At 47.1% G+C, this 22,594-nt stretch overlaps 1 protein-coding gene across 1 annotated transcript in view; it reads left to right on the top strand.

Annotated features, from left to right (window-relative positions):
• The window catches only part of LOC120933323 (dedicator of cytokinesis protein 6-like), a 73,226-nt gene that overhangs the window by 33,042 nt on the left and 17,590 nt on the right, over positions 1-22,594 (top strand). The gene's annotated exons all lie outside the window — the stretch shown is intronic.

The following is a 22,594-nucleotide window of genomic DNA, read 5'->3' as shown; positions in this document are numbered from 1 at the left end:
TGCAGGGTAGTGTGTCCCCCAGATAATATAAATTGGTGTAAATCCTCTAGGCTGACACTTGTATCTGTGAAATCTCATATTAACAAAAGTGAAAATAAAACGATAAACTTCCAGAGGTAGCTCCAGTGGGGGAATTTACTATGACAAAGGCCTTTTACAACTTCTGTTTTCACTGATATATTTCCTCGAAATTTGGCTTACACCTTAATATTTAACATAAATTGCTTGCTGCAGCCATTGTGATTATTATCTGATAAATACAGCTTCTTGCTTTTTAAGGTCTGAAATTTCTAGTTTTGGATACAGTGGGGAAATATTGGAACTCCTGTCATTGTTTTACTACTATCCAGAGCTCTGGTAGAGGAATTTTACCTTACTCCCTGTCCTGCTGACAAAGGTTTCACCAGATGGGAAGTGAGGTAAAACCTGCAATGGGGATAGGGAAATAAGAATTGTACATGGGTTCTCGCCTTCCCCTACTCTGTGTTGCTGTTGAACAGTTCCCCTTGCTTAGAGTCTGGTAAAACCTTGTCAGCTGGACAGTAAGTGAGGGTAAAACTTTTTTTTTGAAAGCCCATGGCATGTGACATGCACTCAAAAACTTCACCCGGTGCCAAAAAAATGTACCCACACATAAAGAGGTGACACAAAAACGTGCAACGGGTGTAAACAAGCCCTCTAAAATCAGAGGGTCTTGCCCTGAATGCCCTGGGGCGTTAGGCTCCAGACGGGGACAAGGGTACCTTACTCTTGATCCATCTGGCTGAAACCAGACGGACCCCTTTCTCTGGAGTGTCTGCCAAAACAGACCCACCCAAGTACTTGGTGGGGCTCCCCCGAAGGGAGACCCCATGAGAGAGGGCGAACTAAGCCAAAAGGCCATGTCCACCCCCTCCCAAGACTTTCAGGGCAGGCCCGAGGACCTACACCCTACCAGTCGCACATGCAAAAAACATCTACAAACACAAAAATGCAAAAAGTGACACACAAAGGAATAAATAAACGAAAGTGGGGGAGGAAGGAAGTGGAGAAGAGAGTGAAAGGTGGCCATTGTCGGTAAACACCTGACAGGGCTTCTGGATATTCCACAATTTACCCATGTGTAAGTGAGAAACCACTGTCCTTGCCTATTATTAAGTTCCCTTTTGAGGGGGTTGCTTTGGATCTAGTTGGGCCGCTGCCGAAATCCGACAGGGGGCGCCAACTGATACTGGTGGCCAATGACTATGCCACTCGGTATTCAGAAGCAATTCCTCTCAGAAATGTGTCCTTCAAAGCTATTCCAATGAAAATAGTACCGCTCAACTGCCCCCCAAATCTGTGTAAGGTCGGATCAGCATGTGAATAGACTTGTGCAAGACAGACAGGATCGGCTTGTCTTGTTCTAGTAGATTTCAACAAAATGGTGGCTAAACAGACACCGACTCCTTGTTGCATAAATGTGAATCAGATGGGCAAAAGATTACTTCAGCTCCTGCTCTCCCCTGTAGAGAACTCCTCAGATGCGTTTTGCCCGTTTTCGAGGTTATGTTGCTGCCTTTGGTAAGTGGCATTGACCTCCCATTCTATGCAGGCACCATCAGATGGGAGGTCAATCAGCCACATATCAAAGAACCCTTAGATCCCAATACCATCAATGTAAGGGACTTTTTTCTTTTCATTGACCCCAGAGGAATTTGGTTTTATTAAGGGTTCCTTGACACCTGAAAAGTATTTTAGGGGTTCCTCTAAGGTAATAATGTTGAGAAAAGGCTCTAAAGCAGTGGTCATCAACCCTGTCCTCAGGGCCCACTAACAGGCCAGATTTTATTTATTACCTCAGGGAGATGCAGACTAGAATACTGCAATCACTGAGCAGAAAATGATATCCCCTGTGATGTATTTCAGTTTTCTTGCAAACCTGGCCTGTTAGTAGGCCCTGAGGACAGGGTTGATGACCACTTCTCTAAAGGATTGTCTGTATTGATAACGGTTATAGAAAACAGCCCTCTTCTTCTAAGCTTGAAGGAAGAGTCACACAAAGGTCATTTCATTTTAATTCCCCACCCCGGCAGAGGGACGTTTTGTCTGTGTGGCCCTTTATTTTACTTCTGAGGTTTAGGCTCCGTGTTGCGGTTTCTGTGACAGGAATGCAGGGACGTCTCAGCAATGCATGTCGCTTATCCAGAAAAGCGTGTTGCTGTGTATTTAAGTGCCCTGGAATCTTGTCCTCTTCCTTTCACACAGTCTTCAGGGTAGAAAATTACGTTTGGTTACAGTATATAAACAGGACCAGTTTCACCTTATGACATTCTTTTGTCGATAACAAAACCCGTCAAGGCCACCCTCACTGTTGGTCGTACTGCGGTTATCCACAGTTTCTTCAGCTGGCCAATTCCTGAACACGTTTGGTTTGTTAGATTGTTTAAGGGCTCATTCACATGGACAGACAGTGGGTGGTAAAAGCAGAAATGCAGCTGCTCAGAGTTGTATACATAATGCAGCAAAAATGAAATGGCATGCCGTATTCAGTGGGCGGTCAAACATTCCCATAGACACACTTCTAAACCTTGTGGACAGCCTTCCCAGAAGAGTTGAAGATGTTATAGCTGCAAAGGGTGGGCCCTACGAACTAAGACACTATTAAAGCTTGTGTGCGTGTAAAGGCAGGTGTCCTAATACTTTTGGTAATATAGTGTATTTCCAGGCCTGTTGGATGTCCGCATTCCTTGCTATGGCTGCTTTGGTTCTACCTGCAGACTGGTATCTCATTGCTGTGTCCAGCTGAGCCTGTTCAATGTATTTCCGCTGCCCGGGACAGCATGGTCATTGAAACTATTGAATACCTGTACACTGTACTCATATTTAGGATAGGCCCCATTCACCATTCATGTGGCGGGAATGCGTGTTCCTTTGCATGATTTTTTATTGGGCGATTTACACTTGTTTCTGTGTGTCACACATAGGGCAGCCGATTCACCTGCACAGGTTGTCCTATGGGCATTTGTTGTGCAAAAGAAGCTCCTGCACCTTTTTGGGCGACAAGCTTCATGTGATTTTTTTTTTCATGTGCATTTTGCCATGATTTCCGTGCGTGTGTGTTTTTTTTCTTTTAACATGCATTGCACTGCATTTTGGGCTCTGTTGTGAAAAATGGCACCCAAATGTGCGTTTTCGCCACTTTTTTGGGGTTTTGGAGTAATGGGCTGATTCTGCCCACGATTCCAAATTGCTAGGTGTGAATGGGGCCTTATGCTGAACAGGCTCAGGACGCTCATGTGCATGAGCTCTTTGCCTTTTTTCCTCTGCATGAGAGTAAGACCATCGGCTTTAGAACATGGGAAGTATTATAATGCCTCGTACACACGGTCTGACTTTTAACCGTGCAAAAGTCTGCCGTGAGTCCGACGGAAAGAAAGAGAACAGGTTCTCTATCTTGGGTCTGTCGGACTTCCGACAAAAAAAGTCAGATGGAGGCTACACACGGCCGGACTTTCCGAGGGGGGGAAAAAAAGCCTGTCTGACTTTTTTTCTCGCAAAGTCTGATCGTGTGTACAAGGCATTACTCATTTATAGGGTGACTTTTTCTATTTCTTGTTATTTAGCAACAGGATCAGTGTAAATCTCCCATAATGCACTGCTTACAAGAAGGGGACTATAAATAGCTGGGAGTGGCAGTGAACTATTTGGGACAATTATTCGTTGACATTTTGATTAATGGGAGTCTTGTGCTATATATTTCAGATTGCCCATTCATAACTGGAAGAAATTTGCTCAACTGTACCACTGAGGTCACTGAACAGTGTATTGTTATGGGGATGCCGGCCCGTAGATGACACCAAGCTGTGACAAAAGGCGGTGTCGGGAACTGTCACGGTCTGTTTTTAGATCTGTGCAGAGAGCTTCAAACTATTATTCTGAAAACTGTTTCTCGCTAATTTAAAGGAAACCTTGAGTCTTAAAGTACACCTAAAGGTGACATGGTGCTGGCGACAGATTCGCTAGTATGACATGTCCCCAGTAATTGCTGTTTGCATGTAAAAAATTAAAAACATATCTGCGCTGCAAAATAAATAAATACAGTATATAAGTGTACCAAGATACTGCTACAAAGTGCCCAAGCAAATGAAAAACATGAAATAAAGAAAAAACCCACAGAGGGTGTGGCGCTACATCATCGATAATTAACCTTAATTTAAAGTCAAAATAATGTGTAGAATCCGTAATGTATTAAAGTCCAATACAATAATGTGCTCAGGGCTTGTACTATACCCAAGTGCAGAATTTGTGACTTGTGTGATAATTCATCCAATATTTATGGCCATAGTCTCATGTGTGCTGCCCAGTGCAATCCAGGTGACCCGCGCCCCCCCCCCCCCCATGCTTCTCCCGCACTTACCAGATACGACTGACTCCTTGTATTGTCAAGTGAGTCAAACCAAGCTTTAATTGCACCCAGGGGTGTTGCTGTTTACATATAGATTGGTTTATAATAAACCATAAAGTCATCCTTTTTGCGAGAATCACTGATGAGGCTGCATTGATCTCTTGTATCATGTCCTCAGTCTCTGACCATCTCTTGTATCATGTCCGCAGTTTCTAACCATCTCTTGTATCATGTCCTCGGTCTCTAACCATCTCTTGTATCATGTCTGCAGTCTCTGACCATCTCTTGTATCATGTCCTCCGTCTCTGACCATCTCTTGTATCATGTCTGCAGTCTCTGACCATCTCTTGTATCATGTCCGCAGTTTCTAACCATCTCTTGTATCATGTCCTCAGTCTCTAACCATCTCTTGTATCATGTCCGTGGTCTCTAACCATCTCTTGTATCATGTCCTCAGTCTCTAACCATCTCTTGTATCATGTCTAGAGGTCGACCGATATATCGGCCGGCCGATATATCGGGCCGATATTCAGTCATTTTGGAGAAATCGGCATCGGCCGATTATTATCCAAATGTGGCCGATATTTAGCAGATCTGCATCAGCAGAGTGTGGAGAAGGAAGGAGGAACATGGGGTTCCCCCTCCCTTCTCCACACTGTCTGCAGAGCAGTGCCGTGTGTGTGAAGGAGAATGGAGCTGTCGGACTGATGTCGGGGTGGGCGGGACCCGGGGTGGGCGGGACTCAGCTGTCCAACACCAGCCAATGGGATGAGATCATTGGCTGGATAGCTGCTGGGTCCCGCCCACCCCGGGTCCCGCCCACCTCCAACATCACGATGAATCTGAGCTCCTCTCTCCCTCTGCTCTCACAGTTTCACAGCACATAATGTAGCTGAATGTGTGAAACTCTCTCTTCATACAGTTTCACAACTGCTGCAGAGAGAAAGAGGAGCTCAGATTCGTTGCGATGTTGAAGGTGGGCGGGACCCGGGGTGGGCGGTACTCAGCAGCTATCCAGCCAATGATCTCATCCCATTGGCTGGTGGACAGCTGAGCCCCGCCCAACCCGGGTCCCGCCCACCTTCAACATCGCAATGAATCTGAGCTCCTCTTTCTCTCTGCAGCAGTTGTGAAACTGTATAGAGAGTTTCACACATTATCTGCTACATTATGTGCTGTGAAACCTGCCAGTGCCATCTGCTAATGCCAATGCCATCCAGTGCCACCTGCCAATGCCATCCAGTGCCACCTGCCAATGCCATGCCAACTAGTGCCACCTGCCAATGCCAACTAGTGCCATCTGTTAATGCCATCCAGTGCCACCTGTCAATGCCATCCAGTGCCACCTGCCAGTGGCAACGCCATCCAGTGCCACCTGCCAATACCATCCAGTGCCACCTGCTAATGCCATCCAGTGCCACCTGGCATTGCCAATGCCATCCAGTGCCACCTGCCAATGCCATCCAGTGCCACCTGCCAATGCCACCCAGTGCCATCCAGTGCCACCTGCTAGTGCCAACTAGTGCCACCTGCCAAGGCCATCCAGTGCCACCTGCCAATTAGTGCCAGTGTCAACCAGTGCCATCTGCCAGTGCTAACTATTGCCAATTAGTGCCACCTGCCAGTACCATCCAGTGCCACGTGCCAATTAGTGCCACCTGCCAGTGCCATCTGCCAGTGCCAATTAGTGCCACCTGCCACCGCCACCTTAGTGCCACGTGCCAACCAGTGCCACCTGCCAGTGCCATTCAGTGCCACCTGCCAATCAGTGCCATCTGATTTTGCCAATTGGTTCCATCCAGTGCAATCTGCCAGTGCCAATTAGCGCCACCTGCCAAAAAATAAAAAATCGGCCTAAAATATCGGCCGCAAAAATCGGCATCATATATCGGCCATCGGCCGCCCCAAATTCTAAATATCGGCATCGGTATCGGCCAGAGAAAAACCCATATCGGTCGACCTCTAATCATGTCCTCAGTCTCTAACCATCTCTTGTATCATGTCCTCAGTCTCTAACCATCTCTTGTATCATGTCCTTGGTCTCTAACCATCTCTTGTATCATGTCCTTGGTCTCTAACCATCTCTTGTATCATGTCCTTGGTCTCTAACTATCTCTTGTATCATGTCCTCGGTCTCTAACCATCTCTTGTATCATGTCTGCTAGAGATGCACCAAAGGGAAATTTTGCTAATACTATTAGCAATGTGTTTAAGTTTAAGTGACAGATTGCAGATAACGGAGATGATCAGAGACTGCAGACTGCATTTTTCTTGAGGTTTTCTTGCACTAAAGCTGCCAATAATGGCCAACAACAAATTCATATTAATTTAAAGTGATGATATTAATTTCAGGGGGGTGCAGTATAATACAGGTATTCGCACCCACCTCCGGGCATAGACTCCCACAGGAGTCACACTCCTTCTCGTCCTCCCCTGCTGTCTTCTGGGAAACACACAGGTCCCAGAACACAGTGGGGACCAGTGAGGACGCGCAGTGCGACATGCGCAGTAGGGAACCGTGTAGTGAAGCCGCAACGCTTCACTTCCTGATTCACTCATCGAGGATGGCGGCAGTGGCAGCCGAGAGACAAGCGATTGCTCGGCTTCGGCTGCTGACATCGCGGGCACCCTGGACAGGTAGGTGTCCATGTATTAAAAGTCAGCAGCTGCAGTTTTTGTAGCTGCTGGCGTTTAATAATTTATTGTAGGTGGACCTCCACTTTAATGTCATTGCATTTTCCCTTTCTTTTCCTTTGTGATTGTAGAGTGAAGATCTAAAACAACTATTCCTACCCATATGTTGTCTTGATGTGTGTACATATGGAAGTAGCTCCTGTGTTATCTCTGATTTTATAACTACTTCCATGAAATCGATTTTCTTTTTCTCGCAGTAGTTTTTTTTTTCTTGGGGTGGGGGCTACTTAATAAGTAGACTATTCAATTTCATGCAACGTATTTAACAGGCATTGTTTTAGCACCCCCACACCCCCATTCCCCTGTGCAATTTTAAAATGAATGATCAATAATGAACTACTTGGCATGGGCCCTATTCAGGTAACACTTTACATTTTCTGATTGGTGGAGAAGCGGGTGGTGACATCACAATCTCCACCTTGTCCAACCGGAGATCGGACGAGGTGGAGATTGCATTAATTGTGAAATTGTAAAGTGGAGTTCCAGCCGCAAAAGTACTGTAGCTGCTGACTTTTTATTAAGGACACTTTCCTGCCCAGGGAGCCCGTGATGTCGGCCCCCCAAGGCCGATTCGCCCACTGGCTCGGGTGCAGGCGCCTGCCATTCCAACTAAGGGAAACCGGCAGTGGAGCCTTCAGGCTTCACAGCCGGTTTCCTACGGCAAACGCACGAGTCACACAGCGCTTTATGAATGGCCAGCTCATCTTCTGGCACACGCACAGGTCCCAGAAGGCAGTGGGGAAGAAGGAGGAGGGCTCTACCCAGAAGAGGATGTGATGTACTGCGCCGTGGCAGGGCTAGGACCGAAGTACATTTATTCTTTCGAAAAAGGTAGGTAAGAAAAAAAAATACTTATCTAAATATGAGGGGTAGAAGGTGGTCTTTAGTTTAGGACATGGATGCTCAACCGGTGGCTCTCCACCTGTTAGGGAACTGCAAGTCCCATGAGGCATTGCAAGGCTGATAAGTTACACGCATGGCTCCCAAAGTCTAAAGCATGATGGGACTTGTAGTTCCAAAACAGCTGGAGGGCCACAGGTTGAGCACCCATGGTTTAGGACCACCTTGTAATAGTGGGTGGAACTCCGCTTTAACAGTACCTGTGCTGAGCAGATGACCTCCTGTGTTCAGGAAGCTGCAGGACAGCTGCTTGGCAGGTGCCCTGGTGCCTACCAAAGTGATTCCAGCCTCCATGGGCATCCCACATGTGTATGGCATTTACATTGGGCCAAGCTGTAAAGTCCATACCTGGAATTCAGCTTCAGAAAGAGTAGGAATTTACTAATTTGTATATTCACTGAACATTTGGCTGCACCAGGAAAGGTTTCTGAACCGCTTGAGATACGGATTATGGAAAATGTTTAGGCACCTGATAAAGCGTCAATCTGCCTCAGCCTATAAGACATAAAATAAAAATAAAACCGTGGAAAATAGGGTCGATCGAGGAGAAAAGAGGAGTGCAGGAATTTGGTTCTAAAGGAGGGTCAGTCCCTTCTAAATAAGTACAGTTGGAAGTTGCACTGTATTGCTAATGGTTTGTATGCCCTTGGCCATCACACCTGCATGAGCTTGTTGGACAAAACCAATTCCAAAATTATAAAAAGAAAAGAAAGGGCACCAGGTCAATGTAGATAAAAACAACAATGATTTATTAAGTATCCACTTACATCTAGGTAACTTGCAAGCAGCATGTGAAGGTGCTGTAGGGTGATGTGCGGCGCGCCAAGCTGGTGGACAGGATGGATTGGAGGACAGCTGTGTGGTGTCCGGACCTGCAGGGGAAACGGCCGGGAGTATAGGTGTCCATGAACACCTTGGCCGATTCACGTAGGAGATACGACGGCGTATCTCCAGATACACCGTCGTATCCGAGTCTGAGGCGTTGTATCTTGGCGCCTGATTCAAAGAATCAGATACGCCAGAATTTGGCTAAGATACGACCAGATTAAGTCGCCTCCGCCCTCGTATCTTAACTGCATGTTTACGCTGGCCGCTAGGGCGTGTACGCTGATTTACGCCTAGAAATATGTAAATCAGCTAGATACGCCTATTCACGAACGTACGCCCGGCCGTCGCAGTACAGATACGCCGTTTACGTAAGGCTTTTTCCGGCGTAAAGTTACCCCTGCTATATGAGGCGCAGCCAATGTTAAGTATGGACGTCGGCCAGCATCAAATTTTCCGTCGATTAAGTCGTTTGCGAATAGGGCTGTGCGTAATTTACGTTCACGTCAAAAGCATTGGCTTTTTGCGGGTTAATTTGGAGCATGCGCACTGGGATACTTTCACAGACGGCGCATGCGCCGTTCGTAAAAAGCGTAATTTACGTGGGGTCACAATAAATTAACATAAAACACACCCACATGTTCCACATTTGAATTAGGCGGGCTTACGCCGGCCTATTTACGCTACGCCGCCGCAACTTTGCTTTGTGAATACTGCACTTGCCTGTCAAAGTTGCGGAGGCGTAGCGTAAATAGGATACGTTACGCCTGCTCACAAATACGTGCTCCCTACGTGAATCTGGGCTTTTGATGTTACTGCCAGGATGGTGTGGAGGTCTTGGCAGGCTGAGCGACCACAGACCATGAATGGACCTTGTGTTCCATATTTATTTTTGGTTTATTTTATTCAATAATTTAATTTTGTATTACCATTGCATATCAGTAAGCACTAACTCGCCTGCTTTTCAGTTGATTTTGGGCATTAATATGGCACTGCCCCTTATTTGTGCCTATGATAGTCTCCAATCTTCTGGGACGTTCTTCTAAATTTTGGAGTGTGTCTATGTGGAATTTGTTTACATTCAGCCAAATAAGCATTTGTGAGGTCAGCTGCTGATTTTGAAGACTTGGTTCAGTGTTCCAATTCATCCCAAAGGTGTTCAGTAGGGTTGAGGTCAGGGCTTCCTGCAGGCCACTTGAGTTTCTTCTTTAGAAACTGGTCAAACCATGTCATGATGGAGCTGGTAGTCTACAGGTGCACTGTCATGCTGGCACAGAAGAGGACCTTCTCCAAACTCTCCCCACAAAGTTGGAAGCCAAAAACTGTCCATATTGTAACAGTACTCTTCACTGAGTGCACCTGAATTCAATAAATTGTATGGGTATAGAGCATGCATGTCCAAATTCCGGCTCGCGGGCCAGTCACAGCCCGCGTTCTGGTTTCGAAAGGCCCACCTGGTAATGTGGACATATATATCTTTTGTGGCCCCCAACGAACCCCAGATCGCCGGGGGCCACAGAAGATATGCATGCTGTCTACCTGGGAGGTGATGGGGGGAGGCGGGGCGAGTACATACAGGTGAATTTCCTGTTTGCACGGCGTCTCTGTAATAGGAAGTCCCGTCTCCTGCACTGCCATTGGACAACTGTTCTGTTCATCACAGGAGGCGGGACTTTGTATTAAAGAGGCCGCCGAGAAAACAGATTCTGCTGTGTGTAATCTGTTGGCTCTTGTCCCACCCCCTCCCTGTCCCATCCGAGGTTGCAGATGGGTATGAATCAGGCTGCACTGATGGCAATGGTGAGTCTGCATTCATGGCAATGGGGGTGCTGCATTCCTGGCAATGGTAAGGCCGATAAATACGGTATTTCCAAATAACACGCCCAAGCTCATCTCTTCACCACACACCGCCACAAAGGCAAGAGAATTCTTGTTGGGCAGTGCTCAGACGAACACACTTATGCCATGTACACACGACCGCTATTCATGTCATTGAAAAAAACAAAGTTTTTCTCGACGTGATTCCTCTCAAGCCTGCCTTGTATACACACGATCGTGAAAAAAAATGCTGGAGCAAAGCACGGTGACGTACAACACATACGACGGCACTATAAAGGGGAAGTTCCGTTCGAATGGCACCACCCTTTGGGCTGCTTATGCTAATTTCCCCGTCTCATAACTTGCTTCTGAGCATGCACGTTTTTTTCCCCCTCGTTAAAGTGTACACACGACCGTTTTCCACAACGTGAAAAACCAACGAGAAAAAATAAAGCAGGTTCTAAATTTTTTAACGCCCATTTTTCGCTTCGAGAAAAATGCTCTGGAGCCCACACACAACCGTTTTTCACGACTAACGTAATAGCCCGTGACACCCAGAGACCTTTGAAGGATGGGGGATGTTCCTGTGCCAGCTTCATTAATGACTCTTGGGTCTAGGGTCATCCTATGCCCCTTTTGGGCATAGGGTGACTGAGAAATAATAATTCATGTCATTTTTCTCCTCATGAAAAACGGTCTTGTGTGTACGCCGCATTAGACCGAATTTTAATGGTTCAAAGAATGTCGGGCAAAATGGTCGGCCCTCACGCACGTTCACTTCATCATCAAATTTGGCCCTCTTTCAAAAAAGTTTGGACACCCCTGCCATAGAGTGTATTAGCCAGATTCAGGTATAGTTACGCCGGCGTATCAGTAGATACGCCATCGTAACTCTGAATCCGCGCCGTCCTACATTTAAGCGTATGCTCAAACTGAGATACGCTTAAATGTTGCTAAGATACGAGCGGCGTAAGTCTTCCTACGCTGTCGTATCTTGGCTGTCTATTTACCCTGGCCGCTAGGGGCGTGTACGCTGATTTACGCCTAGAATGCGTAAATCAGCGAGATATGCCTTTTCACGAACGTACGCTTGCCCGTCGCAGTAAAGATACGCCGTTTACGTAAGGCGTTTTCAGGCGTAAAGATAAACCACCAAAAAGATGGCGCAGCCAATGTTAAGTATGGACGTCGGAACCGCGTCAAATTTTTTAATTTTTACGTCGTGTGCGTAAGTCTTCCATGAATGGGGCTGGCCGTAATTTACGTTCACGTCGAAACCAATGAGTCTTTGCGGCGTAATTTGGAGCATGCGCTCTGGGTTACGTCCACGGACGGCGAATGCGCCATACGTTCAAAACGTCAATTACGTGGGGTCATGCCTTATTAACATAAAACACGCCCACCTCTTCCCAATTTGAATTAGGCGCGCTTACGCCGGCACATTTAGGCTACGCCGCCGTAACTTAGGACGCAAGTGCTTTGTGAATACAGCACTTGCCTCTCTAACTTGCGGCGGCGTAACGTAAATTACATATGCTACGCCCGCACAACTTTAAGCTGCCGTACGTGAATCTGGCCATATGCGTGTATGCTGCCAACCATAGTCTTGTCATTATGTGATGGTACATATACCAATGAAGGTGAGTAAACCTGGAGAATGAAATTCTCATAATAAAAATCACGTAATTTCTTATTTCGGCATGCTTTACCATAGCTGTGTCTATAGTTGGCTGCAGAGATTGTGCAGGGTAACTGATTGCTCCCTCCCGGCTCTCTGCGGCTCTCCAGTGTCTAGCCTGTCAGTGCAGCTCACTTCCTGACAATAGCAGATAAGCCCTGCAGGGCCGAGAACTATAATGGCATGAAATCCTCCTTTATAGTGCCATACTTTCCACAGCTCTTTATAAGCGTTTCCTCTCGGGGGATAATAACTGGAACTGTGTCAGTGGATCACAACAGCTTAGCGAGCGCGCGGGCGTCCTCTGGTTGTGTGCGTCAGGCACAGCTGGAGCCATTGTTCTCCATTTGCATAATGGTACCTACATTAAAAAGGAAAGCGGAGCTAGAACTTCAGTGAGTGCTGCTGTTATCCCAAACAACTCGATAGAACAACTTCAGTTTGATTGGTTAGGAAACGGCGGCACCTGTACCATAAGTCTGCGGATCTAAACCTCATCTGGGTGGGGTTTCGTTTGATAAAGTGATGTTTATCATAAACAAAAAATTACCAAAAAAAATCATAAAATATTTTTTTCACTTTTTATGTTTTTCATTTGCATCTCCGCGCTGATGATCTCCTTCAGCCTCTTTGCGGCTATTTCATGTCCACTTGCGCTCCAGCATCAACTGCATGACATTTCTCAGGAAGGGTTTCCTGATAACATTGGCAGACTACGCTTGTGCAATGTATATGGGCAGGGCCATTTATAGTCTCCATTGGGAGGGTGAGGGAGACGAGGACAGAGGGTTGTCTCCTTATAACAGGAAGTTCCTGACCAAGGATGGTCTGCTTTAGGAAGTGGCAAATTGAACACATGTTTTGTTTTGATTGGAGTGAGGAAGGGTCACTACCTCTATCGGGTGTTTATTACTTCCTGTAATGCTAACACTGGTACACACAATGGGCTAGATTCAGGAACGAGATACGACGGCGTATTTCCAGATACGCCGCTGTATCTCTGAGTTGCGGCGTCGTATCTATGCGCCTGATTCTTAGAATCAGTTACGCATAGATTTGAGTAAGATCCGACCGGCGTAAGTCTCTTACGCCGTCGTATCTCAGTTGCAATTTTACGCAGGGCTACCTGAATCTAGCCCATTATGTACTGTCTGTGTTCCCACATATATGCTGCCACAGACTAATCAGGAGCTGTAGTTTAACCACTTCAATACCGGGCTTTTATACACACCTCAATACCGGGCCTATTCTGGCACTTCATCATTCTTTTGCTAGAAAATAATGCAGAACCCCCAAACATTATATATGTTTTTTTAGCAGACACCCTAGGGCAGTGACGGCGAACCTTGGCACCCCAGAGGTGTTGGAACTACATTTCCCATGATGCTACATCACACTGCAGAGTGCATGAGCATCATTGGAAATGTAGTTCCAAAACATCTGGGGTGCCAAGGTTTGCCATCACTGCCCTAGGGAATAAAATGGCGGTCATTGTAATGTTTTATCTTGCACGGTATTTGCGCAATATTTTCTTTATCGTACATCACGGGACACAGAGCGGCATATTCATTACTATATGGGTTATATGGAGTACCTTCAGGTGATGGACACTGGCAATCTCAAAAACAGGAAGTGCCCCTCCCTATATAACCCCCTCCCATAGGAGGAGTACCTCAGTTTTTACGCCAGTGTCTTAGGTGTTGGTCATGGTTTAGCTTGCCTCCACATCCTTGGGATTAAGGTGGGCTAACCGGTTCTGTCCAAAGGCCTCAGTGCTAAAGTGGTCAGCAACCGGACCCCAAACCATTGGGGTATAGCCCATAATGCTTTCTGTCACAGAGAGCTGGACTCTGGGCCCAGAACTTAGAAACCTTTGGGGGCCTAATGTTTCTGTTGCCAGGGTGCTATATGGGCCCAGGACAGTGGATCCTTCATAGGAACCCAGGGCCTGAAGGTCTAGACGCCCCACGGAGATGGGGGAAGATTGGACCTCTTGCTGTGCAAAGTCCTGCGGCATGGAGCAGGTAAGTGAAGGGGAAACTTGCGGAACTTGGTTCGCAGCAGGTTTTGTCTGGGGGAAGGTCACAGCGGGACATGCCTATGGTTTATGCGCTGCATCTGGCAAGGTGAGTCACATATCTTAAGATAGGATGACTCTATATGTGTATAATCCCCATAATTGTGACCTCCCTGGTAGTATTGCAACTGGTGCTAGTAGCATTGAAAAGGGCCTGTGTGTATAGTGACAATTCTCTTAAGAGAAGCCCCTGGGAATCTATTGAGGTTTCTTATGTAGAGAGTGAATGCTCTTACCTGCAAGCCTGCTCAGAGAGGTCCAGGCGGTTGCTGCAGAAAAATAAATGCCGCTCTGTGGATCCTGGCCTGGACGGCAGGATCAGCCTCTGACCTCCTCGTGTGGGCCTTCCCCCCCCCCCCCCCCCCCCGCCGGCGGGCGCGCGCGCGTCCCCGTGATATGGGCGCAATTTCGCGCCGTTTTTCTGAAGGGGAAGGGCGGGCCCGTAGGTAAAAGGAAGGGGCGGCCCTTCCAAAAGAGTTCCCAGCTCAGTGATGTGTTGGAACTGAGAGAGGAAGGACCAGAGCGGCAGAGTGGGGCGCCGAGGACACACAGTGGCCAAAGAAAAGATTACAGTCTTCAAAAAGACTGTCTTTCACCCTAAAGATAGGGTTTCTTTTTTCTTTTTCTTTTCAGCAGTTTTTATTGGAAAATACTACTAAAGGGGGACAGAATGGTTTTTCTTTCTTTGGTTTAAAAAAAAAAAAAAAAAAAGAAACAAACCAAGATTAATAAGGAAAGGCATTTTTTTCCCCAGAAAGGGTTTGTGGGCAACAACTATTTATTTTCCCAAACACCATTAAGTAGCGGGCGTACCTTGGTATTGTACCATGGCATCTGGTTCGGAGGGTACAAAAGGTGGGGATTCCCCCAGAGGGTCCGGGGTCTCGGACAAAGTCTTACCGCTACTTTCCCCAGAAGGAGCCTTGGTGAGACCATCGGGATCTGGGGCTGGAGCTGGCACGGGTCAGTCCAACCCTAGGGTGGTCACGGACGAGGTACTGTCCACCTCTCTAAAGGAGATGGAAAAAAGAATGGAAAAAATGATAGCCAAGGCTATGCGGGGCAGAAAACGGAATAGATCTCCGTCGCCCGAGCGTGAACCCTCAGATGAGGAGGTCCCTTCCGCAGAGGAATGGGAAGACCTCTTGGACAAGGACCAAGTAGGTTCAGGGATCGAGGATCCGGGTACGGAGGAATCTGGCGCAGCCTCCCAAGGGGAGAGCTGGTGGGTTCAAGTTTTAACAGACTTGGTCCATAGGACGTTCAACTTGCCAGTACCAGATCTCCAAGTATCAACGGTCTCAGCTTTGGGCTCACTAAGAGCGCCTCAAACCAATGCGGTTTTTCCGATCCATCCTCTACTAGAGGAAGTTATGTTCCAAGATTGGGCCAAGCCAGATAGAATCTTTGTACCACCAAAGAGATTCTCTGCCTTATATCCTATGGAAGAGAAATTTTCCAAGAGATGGGCAGCCCCGGCTGTAGACGCAGCCATCTCATGTGTTAACAAGTCTTTAACATGCCCTGTAGAAAACATACAGGTGTTCAAGGATCCGGTTGATAAACGCTTGGAAACGCTACTTAAAACCTCCTTCACTACTGCAAGGGCAGTAGTGCAGCCAGCTGTGGCTGCAATTGGGGTTGCGCAAGCATTATCGGATCAAGCTAAGCAGATGCTTAAACTTATTCCTGCCCAGCAGGCAGAAGAATTTTCGGACGTCCCTAGGGCCATACGATTTACGGTAGATGCGATTAAGGATTCGATCCAGCAAGCGTCACGTCTGTCATTATCCCTTATCCATATGAGAAGACTCTTATGGTTAAAGAGCTGGGAGGCAGAGCCCCCATGCAAGAAGCTCCTGGTAGGGTTCCCCTTCCATGGAGGACGACTCTTCGGAGAAGACCTGGACAAATACATCCAGACCATTTCAAGCGGAAAAAGTACTCTTTTGCCCACCAAGAAGAAGTTTCGGGGGCCTGCGTTTAAACGACAGTACTCCCCTGGGCAGGGGCCCTCTAATACCAAACAGTATCGACGGCCTCCTGCAAGATCAAATTGTAACAAGTCGCAGGGACAGGCCGGCGCAGGCAAGAAGCAGTGGTTTCGCAAGCCAGCAAAGCCAGCCCCCAAGCCGGCCTTATGAGGGGGCGCCCCCACCCTCGAAGGTGGGGGGAAGACTGCGTCTCTTTACAGAGGTTTGGGAGGCCAGCATTCCCGACAAATGGGTACGGTCCTCCGTGGCTACAGGCTACAAACTAGACTTCCTAAAGTTTCCTCCTCCTCATTTTCAGGAGTCAAGAGTACCAAACGATCCGAAGAAGGGAGCCGCATTAATAGCGGCATTGAATCATCTACTCTCTCAGGAGGTAATAGTAGAGGTACCAGTCCAAGAACAGGGGCTAGGTTTCTACTCCAACCTATTCATTATCCCAAAGCCCAACGGCGATGTCAGGCCAATTTTGGACTTAAAAATGGTAAATGCATACCTAAAGGTCCGCTCATTTCGGATGGAATCCGTGCGGTCAGCAGTTGCCACACTTCAGAAGGACGATTTTATGGCATCCATAGACATAAAGGATGCTTACCTTCATGTTCCAGTTTACCAGCCACATCAAAGATTTCTACGCTTCTCGGTGGCTCTACGTCATTTCCAATTCAGGGCGCTTCCCTTCGGGTTGGCTACGGCCCCCCGGGTGTTCACGAAGGTCCTAGCTCCAATCCTAGCCAATCTAAGGATTCAAGGGGTCACAATCCTAGCATACCTGGACGACCTCCTAGTCATAGATCACTCGTCTCCTGGCTTGAAACAAGCAGTGGCCCTCACAGTTCAGTACCTCGAGAGGTTCGGCTGGGTCCTAAATCGAGAAAAATCAGCATTCCAGCCCACAAGACAGTTGGAATATCTCGGCATGAGATTAGACACAGAACAACAGAGGGTGTTTCTGCCTCTGATAAAAGTCAAAGCCATCAAGGAATTAATTCTACTGGTTCTAAGCAAGAAGGAACCAACTGTTCGCCTATGTATGCGGTTACTAGGCAAGATGGTGGCCACATTCGAGGCGGTACCGTACGCCCAGAGCCACACTCGCATCCTGCAGGCAGCCATCCTGTCAGCCTGGAGCAGGAGGCCACAGGCCTTAGATATCCCTTTGCCGCTCTCATCAAGAGTCCGACAAAGTCTGTGTTGGTGGTTAGACCCTCAGAATCTACTGAAGGGGAAGTCTTTCAGCCCAGTGGCTTGGAAGATAGTAACCACAGACGCCAGCCTAACAGGCTGGGGAGCAATTTTGGATGGTTGCACTCGCCAAGGCACTTGGGCAAAGCCAGAGAAGCAGTTGCCCATCAACATCTTGGAGCTCAGAGCTGCTCGACTAGCCCTCAGGGCTTGGACGTCCAAGTTGCAGGGGTTCCCGGTGAGAATTCAATCGGACAATGCCACGGCAGTGGCATACATAAATCACCAAGGGGGAACCAAGAGTCAAGCCGCTCAGAGAGAGGTGAGCTTGATTCTCCTATGGGCAGAAGCTCATGTGCCCTGCATATCGCCGATATTCATTCCAGGAGTGGACAACCTGCAGGCGGACTTTTTAAGTCGCCAGACTCTGTTGCCGGGGGAATGGTCTCTACATCCACAGGTCTTTCAGACACTCTGCCAGAGATGGGGAGTGCCGGACGTGGACGTCATGGCATCAAGACTCAACAAGAAGCTAGACAGGTTCATATCCCGCTCAAGGGATCCGATGGCCTGCGGAACCGATGCGCTGGTTTGCCCTTGGCATCAGTTCAGACTACTTTATGTATTTCCCCCGCTCCAGTTACTACCCCGCCTGCTGCGCAGGATCAGGGTGGAGCACATACCAGTCATCCTGGTAGCTCCAGCATGGCCCAGAAGGGCATGGTATTCACTAATCCTAAAGATGGTAGTGGGAGACCCTTGGACTCTTCCTCTACGGCCAGACCTGCTATCGCAAGGTCCGATCCTCCACCCTGCCTTACGGCATCTAAATTTGACGGCCTGGAAGCTGAATCCCTGATTCTCAGGGGTAGAGGTCTGTCTCAGAAAGTAATCTCTACCCTAATCAGAGCCAGGAAACCGGTCTCTAGGGTGATTTATTACAGGGTCTGGAAGGCCTATGTAGGCTGGTGTGAGTCCAAGCGATGGCTTTCTCGCAAGTTTACCATCGATAGAGTATTAAGTTTTCTCCAGCTAGGAGTGGATAAAGGACTGGCATTAAGCACAATCAAAGGACAGATTTCAGCTTTGTCAGTGTGGTTTCAGCGGCCGCTGGCCACCCACTCGCTAGTTAAGACCTTCCTTCAAGGGGTCTTACGTATTAATCCTCCAGTTAAATCCCCGCTTTGTCCGTGGGATCTAAATCTTGTTCTGTCAAGTTTACAGAAACAACCTTTTGAGCCGTTGGCTGAAATTCCTTTGGTTTTACTGACAAGGAAGTTAGTATTTTTGGTCGCCATAGTTTCCGCCAGAAGAGTATCGGAACTGGCAGCCTTATCCTGTAAGGAACCATATCTTATTTTGCATAAGGACAGGGTCGTTCTCCGCCCTCATCCTTCCTTCCTACCAAAGGTTATATCCAGTTTTCATCTAAACCAGGATTTGGTATTACCATCCTTCTTTCCTAAACCTACTTCCAGAAAGGAAGGGTTGCTGCATACCTTGGATATTTTCAGGGCCATGAAGGCCTATCTTAAAGCTACAGAGAAGATCCGGAAAACAGATGTGTTGTTCATTTTACCGGATGGGCCCAAGAAGGGGCAGGCAGCTGCAAAATCCACCATCTCGAGGTGGATTAAACAGTTAATCACTCAGGCCTACGGCTTGAAAGGGTTGCCTCCTCCGTTATCATTAAAGGCTCATTCTACTAGGGCCATGGGCGCCTCCTGGGCAGCACACCACCAGATCTCTATGGCTCAAGTTTGCAAGGCGGCAACCTGGTCTTCTGTCCACACGTTTACAAAATTCTACCAGTTGGACGTAAGAAGGAATACGGATACAGCCTTTGGGCAGGCAGTGCTGCAGGCTGCAGTTTGAGACCCTCGGATTCCGGGGGGGCTCCCTTTTGAGTTAAATTTAAAAATTTATTTTTTCTCAACTAAGTTGGATTTATTATGATTTGAGTATATCTCTAAATTAAATCCTTTTGTCTTAGGAAGATGTTCTCCCTCCCCTCATTGTAAGCATTGCTTTGGGACATCCCATATAGTAATGAATATGCCGCTCTGTGTCCCGTGATGTACGATAAAGAAAAAGAGATTTTTAATACAGCTTACCTGTAAAATCTTTTTCTTGGAGTACATCACGGGACACAGAGCTCCCACCCCTCTTTTGGGGACCATTTTGGGAGGCATACTGCTTGCTACAAAACTGAGGTACTCCTCCTATGGGAGGGGGTTATATAGGGAGGGGCACTTCCTGTTTTTGAGATTGCCAGTGTCCATCACCTGAAGGTACTCCATATAACCCATATAGTAATGAATATGCCGCTCTGTGTCCCGTGATGTACTCCAAGAAAAAGATTTTACAGGTAAGCTGTATTAAAAATCTCTTTTTTTTAAACGCCTTTTTTTTGGAAACAAATTGTTTCATGAATTAAAAAAAATAACAAAACGGTAAAGTTAGCCCAATCTCATGATCAGTGTTGCTCACTAGCCGCAATCGTGGCTTTGTTTACTTACGGGTACCCGGGCGTGACGTCATCACATCACGCCCGGGCCTCCGACGGTCATAGAGATGGTCGCCAGTCATCTCTATGCTTCCTGCCTGCACCGGACGATTCCTTCTCCGGGCCCCCCGATGGCACGGGAGAGCCCGGAGAAGCACCGGATGTCGGCGGGAGGGGGGGATGTCCCCTCCCGCCGCTTATAAGAACGATCAACCGCCGCTATTGTTCTTATGGTGCGCAGGATCGCCAGACATGGATATCTGAATGATGCCTCTAGCTGCATCATTCAGATATCCCCCCGCAAACCCAGGACGTCCTATGACGTCCACCCAGGATGGGAGATCCCATCTGTGGACGTCATATGACGATGGGCCGATATTGAAGTGGTTAATGCCCCATACACACGAGCGGAATTTCCGCCAACAAAAGTCTGATGTGAGCTTTTCATCGGAAATTCGGACCGTGTGTCGGCTCCATCAGACTTTTGCTGACAGAGATTCTGCCAGCAAAAGTTTGAGAGCAGCTTCTTGGAAAATCCGTTCGTCTGTATGGAATCCCGATGGGGGGAAAAACACGCATGCTCGGAAACAATTGTACTCGGAAGCATTGAATTTCTTTTTATTGGCTTGTCGTAGTGTCGTACTTCACCGCGTTCTTAACGCTCAAAAGTTCAGAGAACTTTTGTGTGACCGTGTGTAGGCAAGCCAAGCTTGTGTGTACAGGGCATTAGAGGTCATTATAGTAAAATAGTACACCATTTTGATGCATTGTTTAACCTCTTAACCACTTTAGACCTGGAAGAATTGGCTGCCCAATGACTGGCCATTTTTTGTGATTCCGCACTGCGTCACTTTAACTGACAGTTGCGCGGTGTGTGACGCTGTACCCAAACAAAATTTACATTGTTTTTTTTTTCCACAAATGGAGCTTTCTTTTGGTGGTATTTGATCACCTCCTGAGGTTTTTATTTTTTGCGCTATTAAAAAAGCGACAATTTTGAAAAAAATAAATTTCTTCATCAGTTTAGGTCAATTTGTATAATTTTATATAAAATGCAATAAGCTTAAATAGTTTGGTTTGCGCAAAAGTTATAGCGTCTACAAAATAGGGGATAGATTTATGGCATTTTTATTATTTTTTATTATTATTTTTACTAGTAATGGCGATCTGCTATTTTTAGTGGGACTGCGACATTGCGTCAGACAGATCGGACACTTTTGACACATTTTTGGGATCATTGATAATTATACAGCGATCAGTGCTATAAAAATGTACTGGTTACTGTGTAAATGTCACTGGCAAGGAAGGGGTGAACACTAGGGGGCAATCAAGAGTTTAAATGTGTTCCCTGGGAGATGTTTCTAACTGTGGGGGGGGGACTGACTGGAGGAGGAGAGAGATTGTTGTTTCTGATCACTAGGATCAGTAGATCTGTCTCTCCTTCCCTGACAGAACGGGGATCTGCCTGTTTACATTGACAGATTCCTGTTCTGGTTCTCTGTGGAGCGATCGCGGGTGGCCAGCGGACATTGCGATGGCCGGCCATGTGCATGGGCTCTGGCGTCGTGCCCCCTATCGCTCTTAAATTGGTTAACGTACACCTATGGCGATTCGCCCAGGAGAGCCAGTGCTTAAAGTGGAGTTCCACCCATAAATATAACATTACATCAGTAGTTTTAAAAAAAATGTCATTAGTCCTTTACGAAAATTTTTTTTTTTTTAGATGCCTTCAAAGTGTTGTTGCTAGGCAGAATAGTTAATCTTCCCACTTCCTGCACCTAGGTGCTTAATGCTTCCTAACCTACACCGCACAGACTCCTGGGAATGTAGTGGGTGTAACTTTCCAGGAGTCTGTGCACTCCCCAGTCTCAAAGAATCATGTGACTTGGACAGCACAGGTGCTGAAACCTGATCTGACACTGCTTGTGCAGCACTGAGCATGTGCGAGATCTGAAAGGCTGAAATCCAGGAAGTCATACAGTCTGGCTTCATGATGCCCACACTTAAGATGGCCCCAGTCAATTTCTATTTTATAAAGTGTCTAAATGCTATAACAACCTAACAAAACGGACCTTCGTTTACAGACTAACTTTACTAGAATACATTAAGCTTGTGTATTACAGGGGTATTTATATTTAAAAAGTGAAATTGTGGCCGGAACTCCGCTTTAAGCCCTGATGGGGGATTTTTTTGGCCCTCAAATTGCGTTGAATGCCTGTTGCTTTTTCTGAGGGGTCAGTTAAAGTGATTACTTAACTCAGAGCCTACATTCACTATATCAGGTCGCCAATAGTACACAGATCATGGAAATGCTATAGTTTTAGTGAATTTAAACTGCTAAATACCTTTTCTCATCAGCAGTATATAACAGTCGTGTGGTTTTTATCAGTGTCTGGTTAAAACTTGTAGGAGGAGTTTTCATTCTTCTCTGACTGTCCTTTGAGCCTTCAGGACCCCTAACCCTCTGCCTGTCGTAGCTGTACGTCGGCTCTTTAAGACTCGTGATCGCTCGTGACAGAGCGAGAACCGGGATATGTGTGTTAGAACACAGTTA

Source organism: Rana temporaria, chromosome 3 (assembly GCF_905171775.1).
Source record: "Rana temporaria chromosome 3, aRanTem1.1, whole genome shotgun sequence".
In the NCBI taxonomy this organism is placed as follows: domain Eukaryota; kingdom Metazoa; phylum Chordata; class Amphibia; order Anura; family Ranidae; genus Rana; species Rana temporaria.
Note: the sequence above shows the minus strand (reverse complement) of the source record. Positions and strands in the feature narration are given on the sequence as shown.